Source organism: Lactuca virosa, chromosome 5, assembly GCF_052849685.1.
Source record: "Lactuca virosa cultivar CGN04683 chromosome 5, Lactuca_virosa_CGN04683_v6, whole genome shotgun sequence".
Taxonomy (NCBI): domain Eukaryota; kingdom Viridiplantae; phylum Streptophyta; class Magnoliopsida; order Asterales; family Asteraceae; genus Lactuca; species Lactuca virosa.
Window position 1 is genome coordinate 217,827,082 of NC_136430.1, and position 13,365 is coordinate 217,840,446.

At 34.5% G+C, this 13,365-nt stretch overlaps 1 pseudogene; it reads right to left on the reverse strand.

Moving 5' to 3' along the window:
- Positions 1–6,690: 6,690 nt before the first annotated feature.
- LOC145112359 (secreted RxLR effector protein 161 pseudogene) lies at positions 6,691–7,641 on the reverse strand (annotated as a pseudogene).
- Positions 7,642–13,365: the final 5,724 nt, after the last annotated feature.

Consider the following 13,365-nt stretch of genomic DNA (forward strand, 5'->3'; position numbering starts at 1 on the left):
ACAATACCCATTTATGTAATAGAAATGGAGTCCACCATGTTTAGTCAAAACAAGCTCGATGCGTTACGCAATTTGTTATGTATGTGTCGCGTAAATTCAGTTCAACAAACTTAGTTGCTTAAATGAATTTCAAACTTTTCCTTAATTTACCTTCTAATTGTACATAACTATAACAAGATCATATCAACTCCAAATTTCCTGAATTTCATATCCATATTAAGGTAGGAAAGAGCTTAACAACTTTCATTAAGTTACTTGGCTAAATAGTTACATGTTTTAATTTGTTCATCCCTAAAGTTAAGACTAAAAACTTTGAAATTCCCATTAGCTTTATATGAAATTTATTTCAACTTTTCAAGATCACATCTTTTCCATTTCTTAACTATTTGGGTTGATTCTTTTTGCATATATTAGTGGTATTGAAACGTCCCAAAAACCATAGTTTGTTTTATTTTCAAATTTACGAAGAAGTAAAAGATAATTTTTTCATAAAATTCAAACATCTTCGAATTAGCTATTTCATAATATGGAATCAAATCAGAGTATCATAACATAACATCTCTCAAAATCATGAAGACTACTGGATAGTGTGTACAGTCATGCCTTCGATTGCCCCGATCCTCAAGAGTACCCGAAATATAAATCCATAATTGTAAGCCAAGGCATATTGTGTTCCTTAAAATACCTCACACAACAATACACATACAATGCATGCACACAAGGCCTACATCACAAGGCTGGACCGCCACCTGAGCCTACAACATTGAGCTGGACTGCTCCCTTTGGGCCTACAATATTAACTAGACCACCTGGGTATCTTTGCCTTCAGCACACAGTTGGACCGCCCTTAACTCACCCACAATATGTCGACATATACAATACAAATGATCACCAAACAACTAGTCAAAGACAATTATTAACAAATCCACCTATCTAATAGATCACTACAACATACCAATATCCTAACATATATTGGATCCATATTGTAGTATAAAGTATAGTGAGAAAACTCACCTCACAGCCGAAACAGAATATCTATAGCTCGTCACATGCAAAGCAGGTGCAACGATCACCTAATCATATAATCCAAGTCAATTTCCAGCCTATGCCCTAAACCCTAAGTTTTGACCTAAAGTCAACCTTGGTCAAAAAGTCAACGATCAAAGTCAACTCTTTAGCCACCGTGGCGTGGCCAACTCCTGACAGCACCATGGTGATGGGAAGACAGATCGGTCATGATATTTTTACCCACCGCTTCGTGGCTAGCCCCTGGCCAAGCCGTGGTCTGTCTGGAAAGTTTAATCATTCATTAATTTCTTAATCTGTTAAGACCAAAGCTCAGACTATCAAGAAGGCTTAAACACATGAAGACGAGTCATAAAAATCATAACCTTAGGGCCATGCACACCCCATGCATGTCCTTCACCATTTTAGGTAAAAAAAAAGGGGGGGGGGGGGAAATGTGACTTTAATTCATTGCATGGCCCCAAATCACACTTTGGCTTTAGATCTAAAAGAAGAAACACTCCAAGGACACCTAGGGTTGATAAAGTTGCAAGATTTATCTGAAGTTCATCCCTCCACTTCCATCAAAACCATTAAAAGGGACCAAAATTCCTATAATATGTTAGATTTATGAAGATTAAACATCAAGCAAGGAACTTGAACACTCATCAAAGTCTAGAAGATGAACAAGATGTTGGATCTCTTCAAGGAATACTTCTCAATCTACAAAAGGTAATAATCTTCCTTTAAGAACTTCACAACACACACAAAAATATTAGAAACTTGCAAGGGAGGCTAAGGTTTAGGAGGTCCTCTCTGGAAAAGATAGAGACTAGGATTGGGGAAAACCCTAGCCCCATCATTCCTTAAATAGGGCTCAAGATTCGAGGCCTAAGGTTTTGAGCCCGTTACGACGCCGCGCCACAGCCTTAAATGAAAACCATGTCACGGTGACGTGGCATTACCACGTCATGGTAAGCCACCCACCACGTTGCGGAGGGGTTAAAGCACAAAACCTAACTCTTTTAAGTTAATATTCAAAGCATAAACTCATACATGGATTAGATGTTACATGTATATATCTATTTCTCATTCTAACTCTAGATGACTTCTTATACTTAATCTAGATGGATTACCAAAGCTACAAATTTGCTTCTTTTATCATTTTATGTGAAATTCCATTTGCACAAGTTCTCATTTTATGTCCTTAGTTTTGGAATGATCGTGATTACAATTATATTCCTTGCTAGCAAATGTGAAATGACCATTTTGCCTTTTCTTCCCTTTTACCCTCACTATCAATATTTACTCTTTCCAACTCAATTCCATTTACGTTGTTACTTAATAAACATTCAAACTTTTGGATGTTACAATGTGGGTCTTCATACTCATTAAATATTATCACAAAGTGTTCGTTATGTGATGTGTGATACTCGTCATGTATTGTCACAAGGTATTTTTTATGCAACTAAAGAAATTAACACTATTTAGCTGATAGAGACAACTATAAAACTTCCCGTATTATGCTATGAAAATCGAATATATATATATATATATATATATATATATATATATATATATATATATATATATATCAAAACTACCGGTAATTAAATCAGTTATACATATTCTGTATCTTAAATAATGAATACAAATAAACATATTAGCTTTTTACTCTCCATAACTATAATAGACTACAAACTTTACTCTATTAGCTTATTACTCCACAAGTTATGATCTATTGTTAATCTCATAGAACATTGACTTATAATGATCAACATAACCATCATACATATAAGGCAATAATATTCACATATCTAGATATCAACTAGCTAGGAGGGAAGCACGATTAGTCACCTTAAAATGGATTTGATACTCGAATCTCGTGTGATTTCACTCCCGCTCTTTTGCTTGCTTAAGAAGCTATCAAAATATCATATAAATCTTGAGTATTATAATTCAATGTACAACTCCTCAAATACAACTTGATCCAACCCCTTCAGCAAATTCATAACATCCAAATTATATACAAACTATGTATTCCTTATAGTTTAGCTATCTACTTGTCTTAATTAATTAAGACATGAGCTTAATATCACTTTAATTATCATTTCACCAACTTGGATATCATAGTTCAAAATATAAGTCATTTATATATGACTAAATAACTTATTGTATCTTATAAGCTAATTTTTATAAGCTACTTTGATTTTAAGTGTATGAAGATTTTCTAAAAATATTCCAAATATGTTCTTAATTATACCTACTGTTAGTTTTTTAGCTATATATCTGAATGTCTATTAATTTATGTCATTTCACATTTGCAATCTAGCTTATCAGTTGCTTTTTACCAAACCATGTTAATTCATAAGCTAGCTGATCAGCTACCAGATAGCTTTTCAGCTAAAAACTACTTTTTCAGCTAGTCTGTCAAACATGATCTAACTTGATTTTGGTTCATACATTACATTATGATATAAGTAAGATTTCGAAATTTTTGGATGTTTGGTTGATCATCTATCGTTTTGTTTATCATCCTTGGACGGAGATAGTACAATATTTCCAACGTTGAGTTTTAATTTTTTAAAAAATCAAGAAGTTTTGACAACAAATAAAAAATATACCTAAATTAGTAATTTTCATTTTGGTATATAGTTTTTTTACTTCCTTTTTTTTAAAGAAACTTTAGATATATACCTTACATAATATTTTACTATAATCTGTATTTAAACATAAAAAAAATTATAATAAGCATAATAGAAAAATGCATTGTTTTGTTTTTATTTTGTTATAACCAGCTTGCATTTAGCCACCAGCAACTTGTAAATAAAATTGATGATATTGACTCATGTACGAAGCATTTCTTTTGCTTTTTACATGATCATAAAGATCAATGAATATAATACAATTGGTTGAAACCAGCATCTTGAACGAATTTGTATTACAACTTAATCAAGTCAACATATTCGCCATCTTAATTACTAGGATTTCTTTTGCTTTTTTCAGCAAACACCAGTAAAATTAAAAATAATTGTATCCATAATATTTTCTCATTTTTAAATAATTTATATATATAGTTGATATGTAAAACAATAGTATTAATTTAACCGAATCTCAAAACACTATGAGCCAAATTTGACTTAAAACAGTGTATTCGTCACTATATCCAGATATTTGTATAACTATATGTAAAAAATGAAAAAGTATAAACTACTAATTCAATACAACAAAAAGTTATAAATTTAAAACAAAGATCCTTGTACCATAACGAAATTGTCTGTATATAGACTAAATCTATGGAGTAATATAACTTGTCAAGAAAATAGACAATGAACTGCAATGGTGGGTAAAATGGTAATTTAGATAACATGAATATTAGAAGTTCCATCGTTTTAATGGGACTTTGGCTTCTGCCATGTCTTTCTAAGCTTTTTTCCTCCTGTCAAATATTGGGTAATCCCGGCTACAAAAACAAACACTTACATAACCATCAAACAGGAATGAATGACAAAATGACAAAACTATTTATTGATTTTATTTTTATTTTTTGTAATTTATGCGTTTGTTTAATATTCAAACATAAGTTATAAATACCGACAAATGTATTTAACCCTAGGGTTTGTAGCCCGCACCTTGAGTTGCAGACCCAACATTCGTTTTAAAAATACAGTCCGGCGGATATATAATAACTATTAAAAACAAATAAAAAGTACAAATCATAAAAAAAATTATGCATAAAAAATTATACCCCTCTCTTCTCTCCATTCTTGCATTTTTCTTGTTAAAGAAAGCAACGTAGACGTGGCGTCAGCTCCAAGTCAGCAAATTGTCCCGGTCAGCGCCATATAGTCTAAGTGGGACCTGATATATAAGGTTAAAATCGGCTAATTACAAATATGAACCAAACTTCGCAAATATTAGGGGCATCAACACATCAAAATGGGACAAAACTTGTCAAACTTAAGGCATTTTATGTCAAAAGTTCTTACATATATTTATACCAGGGGTTGCAACCATGCACGATGCAGCATGAACCCTGGAAATAATGAAATAGGATGTTACAACAGGAAAAAAAACAAATGAAAGTTGAATGCTATAAATATTTTTATTAAGTATTAATGTCATTTTTCCTTCACTTTCATCTCACCGTCTCACTCTTTCAAACCACATCTAAGTTGTAACATTAACATAAGACCTGTACATTTAATTTTTTGTTACTCACAAATTTCAGTGCTATTTTTGTTAGTCACATAAAGTTCATTACTATTTTTGTTAGTCACCGATGTGGTACTTGGCTTGTACATCATGCATAATATATATAAATATATATGGACCATTCTTAGGTTAAATGTGTTACTTAACCTATTAATAGCATCCTAAATTTAACTATTCTAAATTCTAATTTACAAACCTACTATTTTTGTACTTGATAACCCCATTTCATGGTTCAATCTATTTTGCCATTTCCTTAAATAATGATGAATAACACATTAATATTTTTAAAACAATACAAACAATTCAACTTCAATAGCATGTCTTTTGTGTTCATGGATGTAAAGTGTTGAGCATGCTCATTGATCCTTCAAAAATATCCAAGAATCACCATTTGAGCTACTCTTGTTTAAATTGCCGTTGTGATCTTTTTTGTGGATGGAAAATGGGTACATTCATGCTGACTGTACCACCACTCATCCCTGCATTCTTTGTTTGCAAGTATTTACAGTTTGTCTTTTTTTTTAGCTCTGCATTAAATGGAAAGGGGTATAGGTTATTTTTATCACGAAATTATAATTTTTACTAAATTCAAAGTAGATCGTGTTTGACAATATCCCTTTTGAAGAAGTTCATCCAAAATGACATTATGTTTTTCTCAAATATATAACAATAATTTTTCATCGACTATATAAACAAATCTTAGTAAATCACTTGCAACTATTAACAGTAATAAGTCCTAACACCTCAACTTTCCCATATTTTTGTACAAGTTTATTAAACTGGTGTTACCTTTTTTTCCTATTATGTAGGTGTAACTATGACCAAATATTAATAACATTAATGAATATTTATAAGAAAAGTTGAGCATTTAAAGATTCTCACCTTTAGTGGAATTTTAGTTGTTGCCACCCGTTTCCATACCATTGCCTCTGAAAAAATGGATAATAGATAATAGATTACATAGTAAATGGTTACTATGATATATTTTGTAAAGTGAAAAGAAAAATAGTAAATTACAATTGAAGATTATGAAAACTAACAAGTAAAATACATAGAACGGCTAGGGTTTCGTATTATTATCAAATGAGAAGTGCAATTATAATAGAAGGGAAATACATAATTTATAGACTAGTTAATTATGGTTTCCTAGCTAATGAGCCAACATAAACTCAATACAAAATAAAGCCCAAAATCTTATTAGGCTAACATCTCCCCTCAAACTCACAATACAACAACAATAAGCATTGAGAGTTTGTCAGACAGAAAATGAAATCGAGGGGCGGTCAATGGTTTCTTAAGAATATCAGCAATTTGAAAAGTGGAAGGAACATAAGAAAGGGAGATAGTGCCATTCTGGAGATGATGACGTGTGAAATGACAATCAATCTCAATGTGTTTTGTGCGGTCATGAAACACTAAATTATTGGCAATCATTATCACACTCTCGTTGTCACAGTACAAAGGGGTAGGCTAAGAGATGTGAGCACCCATATCTGCAAGAAGCCACCTCAACCAAACAATCTCACAAGTGGCGATAGCCATGGCTCGATACTCAGAATATGTAGAAGATCGAGAGACAACATCTTGTTTTTTACTCTTCCATGATATCAACGAATCTCCAAGAAAAACACAATACCCAGTAGTGGACTTACGATCATAAATATCACTACCCCAATTAGCATCAATATAGGCACACAACTCAATAGAGGATGTATATGGAAACACAAGGGTACGGAACTGAGTACCACAAAGATATCTCAAAATACGAAGAACTCCCCAATGAACAGTAGAAGGAGCAGTGAAAAACTGGCTAACCACATGAACTGCATGAGCAATATCCAGTCTAGTGACAGTGAGGTAAACCAAACTCCATACAATGGTATGATAAAGGCTTGTATCTGATAGGGGAACATCATTAGTTGAAGAATACTTTGCATTACTCTCTATAGGCATATCAATTGTCCGATTATCCATGAGTCGTGCTCGTTCAAACAAATCTGAAACATACTTCATTTGAGATAAAAGATAACCCTTTGGAGATTGAGCAACTTCAATCCCCAAGAAATAACGTAGCAAGCCTAAGTTTTTCATAGAAAAACGTTAAGCCAAATCACGCTTTAAAGACTCTACATCATGATCATCACCAATATTAATCATGTCATCAACATATAAGGAAAGAATAATCTGACTTGTACTCGTACACCGAACAAATAAAGTCGAATCATGATTACTTGGTCAAAAACCAAGCGAAGTAATCACCATAGAAAATCTCTCAAACCAAGCACAAGGGGTTTGTTTAAGACCATATAGAGCCTTCCGAAGTTGACAAACTTCACGTGGTTGGCGAGCAATACCTAGGGGAGGAGACATGTATACTTCCTCATCAAGATCATCATTCAAGAATGCATTCTTGACATCCATCTGATAAATCTTCCATTAGCGAATGGAAGAAACTGCAATCAAGGTGCGAACAGTTGTCATTTTTGCAACAGGGGAAAAAGTGTCCTCATAATCCATACCGTACTTTTGCAAGTAACCTTTTGCAACAGGTCTGTATTTATAATGCTCAACGTATCCATCAGACTTTGTTTTGATTTTATATACCCAACGACAACCAATCGTGTGCTTTTCGGGCGAAAGCAGAACTAGATCCCATGTATGAGTCTGATAAAGAGTTACAACTTCCTCAGCCATACCGGTCTGCCAAAGGGGATCAGAGACGGGGTCTTTGTAGGATGTTGGCTTAGAGAGACGGTGTACATTAGGAATAAAGGAGTAAAACACTGGTAAATAAGAGGAATATACAAAGTTAGGAAGCTTTGTGGACTTCTTATTACGATAGGGCCTCGATGGTGGGGATCCTGATGAGCTGCAGGCAGAGGATCAACGACAGGTGATGAATCAGCAACTAGTGGTGGATCGGTATCAGGTGATGGATCAGTGTCAGGTGGTGGATCAGTGGCAGGTGGTGGATTATCAACGTCAATGCTAAACGGATCAGTGGTACAAAGCTCATCTTGAGTTGCATCATGTGACTGAATAGGAGTCCTATAGAATGGAATGTTCTCCAAAAAGGTGACATTACGATAGAAATATAATTTTTGATTCGACAGATCATAACATCGATAACCTTTCTGACCAATATCCTATCCTAAAAATACACAAATGGGTGATTGTGAAGACAACTTATCTCTTTCTACATGAGGCGTCAAGACAAAACAAGTACACCTAAACACTCGTAATGAAGAATAATCTAGAAGTTGCCTAATCAAAATTTCATAAGGAGACTTCCCCGAAGTGTGAGCAGTAGGAATGCGATTAATAATGTAAATGGTGGTAAGAACAGCTTCTCCCCAAAACATATTACGAACTTGACCAGAGAGTAGCTAGGATCTTGCAGTTTGTAGGAGATGTCGATGTTTTCTTTCTACAACACCATTCTACTGAGGGGTGTCTGTACATGATGACTGATGCACAGTACCATCAGATTCCAATAACTATTTAAAATCATTTGAGGTAAATTCCCTCCCAAATCACACCGAAACATTTTATGACAACAGAGTGTTGAGTCTTGGCAAGGGATCTGAAGTCACTATATATGGTGAAAAATCTGACCTACGCTTCATAAAATAAACCCACGTGTAATGAGTGTAATCATCAACGAATGAAACATAATAGTTAGATCCCGATGTAGAGGTGATCGGGGATAAGGCCCACACATCAGAATGCACAATATCAAAGGGAGAAACAGAACGAGTGACACTTATATTAAATGGTAAAGCGGAAAATTTTCCTAATTTATAACCACAACAATCAGAAATATCAAGAGGTTTTCAAAGAATCTAACACACCAGTGGAAACCAAAAACTATAAACGTGACGCTAACACATGTCCCAAACGAGAATGTCAAAGATAAAAATCAGACGACGAAAGAATTAAACGAAAAGACGACAAATCCACACTATAGGCAGCAACATCAGCAACATGTAGCTGCTCTAAAACATAAAGCTCCCTAAGTCTATGACCTATCCCAATCACCCTTCGAGGTCGAATGTATTGTACACAACAAAACAAATCAGAAAAGAAGACCCAACAACCAGACTTACATAACTAACTGACTGAAGCAAGATTCAGAGAAAGTGTAGTAATATAATAGACATCTGTTAAAAACCTATAAGGAGTGAAAATAGAACCAACACCCTCTACTGACATAGGTGTAGCACTAGCAGACATAACAGAGACACATGAACGAGGTGATATCGAAGAAAAAGATGACAAATATGGTGACATGTGATGAGATGCACCAAAATCCAATATCCACAAGGATGAAGGAATACCTAAAGTGTTGGATGAAGACAGACCTGAATGAGACATGGAAGCTGACATGGCAGTTGGATTGGCAGCAACGAAGTTTATGAAGTTCTCAACAATCTGGGGATCCAAGGATGATGGTAGTGTAAAATTTGTCTCATTCTCAACTAAAGATGCAACGTCAACGTATTGTGGTGGTATAAAAATAGAGAAGGGGGACGTGACTTTCCAGAAGACATGTTATGATGTGAAGGTTGAGACTGTACAGGTGATTTGGTTTGTTGTGGCTACTGATTTCCATTTCTTAACAGCAAAGGAAAATTTGTCTCCCAATAGTTCTTCTTCTTACAGAAAGCATACTCGTCAAATGCAATTTAAGGATGATTCTGGTTTGAAGACTGAGGTCGTTGTAGAACAGCAAAGACAACAGGAGTCGTTGTCTTGGGACCTTTGTCAGCATGGGATTTGTTATGAGTTTCTTCAGCAATCAACTCGTGAACAACCAAATCAACAGTGGGAAGAGGCGTGAGGTTCAAGATTGATCCATGCAAGCCTTCAAAATCTGAACATAATGTCATCAAGAATTGAACCAAGCGTTGCTCTTCCATTCTATTAGTATAAGGCTTAAAAGCCTTCAAATCAGCAGGTTCTGTATGAGCCAAATAATCTCGCAAACCCGACATAGCTGCATAGAACTCCTGAACAGTGAGATTGTTCTGTTGGAGGGCTCGAATATCAAACTCTAACTGGTACTGCTTTGCAAAATTATACTAAGTATACAGCCTATCCAAGTTATCCCAAACCTACTTTGTTGTTTCATACTTCGCCAACTGAGTACTAATAGACTAGATAACAGAATTATTAATTCAGGTAATGATCTTCAAATTATCAATATCCCATGAATCCAGTAAAGCTACATAATTCGCAACCTTCTCATCTACTGATTTCTTCTTGTCGCCTTTAACAATCCCCCATATTCCCTTGCCTCGCAAGAAATTCTTCATAACATAACTCCAATAGGCATAGTTCTTGCCATCGATTTGGGTACTAACGGACTAAATAGAATCATCTTTTTGGGCCATATTTCCAATAACAATCAAACAAAAATAACAAAAACCAACAGCAAATACGGATAGTAGGAGCAACAATCAAGATCTCGAAATCAACAAAATTGAACAAATCATACCAAGCAGAATACATAAACGAATCAGAAAACATACCCAAAACCTTGAAAATACAACATCGTGCCTGCTACAACTCGCCCTAAAAAAACCAAAATACAAGTGATCAACCGAGATCTGATACCATGAAAACTAACAAGTGAAAGACATAGAATGGCTAGGGTTTCGTATTTTTATCAAATGAGAAGTACAATTACAAAAGAAAGGAAAGACATAATTTATAGACTAGCTAATTAGGGTTTCCTAGATAATGGGACAACATAAAACCCAATACAAAATAAAGCCTAAAATCTTATTAGGCTAACACATTATACATGATTACAATCAATAAGACAAACAAAATACTTACCTTATAACGTTTGCACTCATGTGTTTTCACATCTTCCAAAAAAGTTTAAGAGTAAGCAAACATTGTTGAATGTTGAATGTTAAATGACATGTTGAATGACTCTTTCAAAGTTTTGGTAGGAACCACATTGTGAACTTTTGTAAGGTAAATAGTCATTTAAATATTTCCTAGGAAGTTCCTCTGAACATCCGAGGATATACTGAGGGGAGAAATTAAAAAAATATATTACTCTTCCTACGTTTTGAAACAGGATGTCCAACATAAACAATCGATACTCTATCCTTTCGGCCTAGGGTCCAAGCTAGTAAAAATATACACAATAATGCTTATAAGCTAGATAAATCGGTATTTAATGTTTTCCTAGGACATTCCTCAAGACTTTCGAGGGCATACTGAATTGGTGAAAGGTTTTGATGAGTTCTGAAGTCGATTGTTGACCGATTGGAAAAAGAGGTTTGATGACATTATATTAAAGTGGGAATTTGATATAGCAAATCTTAAAGAAGAAAATAAGAATTTGGGTATTTCAATAGATAAATTGGAGGAAGAGATTCAGAAATATCAAGCAAACAACAAAAATGGTATTATAAAATCCTATACCAAAGCACAATAACATGAACATGTTCTTCAAATGTCCATGATGAGGTCCTTTCTCATATCAAATTTCTTGAACCTTCGATTAAGGTTTATGATCAATAGGGGATTGCGGAAAAGTATAATAAGAAAGTTGTTCAAGTGAATCAGGCTATACAACAACGGGTTTGTAGTCAATTGCAGTATGTTTCTTAATTGTTGACTCATTTGTGAGGATATACTCCAAGTCAACTATAGTCACATGGTCATAAGGGGGATAAGTGAGGCGTGGATTTCAACGACCTTTCGGACTGCAACCACAACCAATATTGAGACAACCCTTCGATACTCAATGTCCATCATTTGTTCCATCAAATTCTTATTCTAACGAAGTAACTTTAGGAAGTAAAGCATCTGGTGAATGACCCTTATCAACATCTTAAATTTTAATTCCTTTAAAAGTGCATGCAACAACATTCTTAACGAAAGGGATTTTGTTGGATACTTCTTCTTCTAGTTTAATAACATCTATTGTCGGGTCTACTATTTTTGGTCAAACTGGCAAAGGAAAAGCTCTTGCATCCATTTTGAGTAAAGAATAAATAAAAGTTGTTGAACAAGATAAACTTTTTCAAATAAAACAATAGATGTCCATTATGCGAAACAAGAAGCATTCTGATGGTGATGGAGTTTCTCAAATAAATTTTGGACTAAAGAAACTATTCGTGATCTTGCCTTCAGAAACTATATGCTTTTTTACCTTTTACTGGAAGCAAGTTTTTAATAGAAAATTATTTGGATAATAATGTTTGTTTGATCCAGAGGGTATAATGGGAAACTTATGTTTATTTAGTGGTTTGACTCTTTCAAATAGCCATGTTGGCCATATCTCATTTTCTTTAGGCGTAATCAAGAAGTGGGTTAGTTGCCCCATTAGTTTAGGAAACATTTTCCTTTTTATAGATGTAGTCAATTTCGTTTTTGAAATTGAATGAAAAAACTCAGAAAAGTTGCTCCAATTCGGTGTGTTCTCCCAATTGAAAGTGAAGTGTGTAGTTTTTGTCCCACCTGCAAGTGCTTTTTTCCTGTTTTCTTCCATTACCCATTGAATAAAGTCAATACTCTTTGTGTAAAATCCATCATTTTGGTATCAGAGCTTATCCAGGTGCATGCCTAAATACCAACCTTGTACATTCAACATGGGAGACAGAAATGAAAGGAATGAGAAAGACGGACCCATCACGTTGCACTACCCCATGCTCTCAAGAAGAAATTATGCTGCATGAGAAATAAAGATGTGTTTTTTCATGTAGGATCAAGGCGTCTGGGACGCCGTTGAACCCCGTATCCCCAATACGGTTGTCAAAGTGAAGAAGGATAAAATGGCATTGGCAGCCATTTATCAAGGCATACCCGAAGATTTGTTATTGTCGTTGGCAGAGAAGCAAATGGCTAAGGAGGCATGGAAAGCACTCAAGACTATGTTCATGGGTGCAGATAGGGTAAAGACTGTGAGATTCCAAACCCTAAAGGAGGAGTTCGAACTATTAACCATCAAAAGAAGCAGAGATGTTTTACGAGTTTGATGTGAAAGTGAACAATATAGTAAGTAACATAAGATCTTTGGGTGATATCGTAGAAGAAGATTATGTGGTAAAGAAATTACTCTGTACGGTACCATCCAAGTTTGTTCAAATAGCTTCTACTATTGAATAATTCACTAATTTAGAC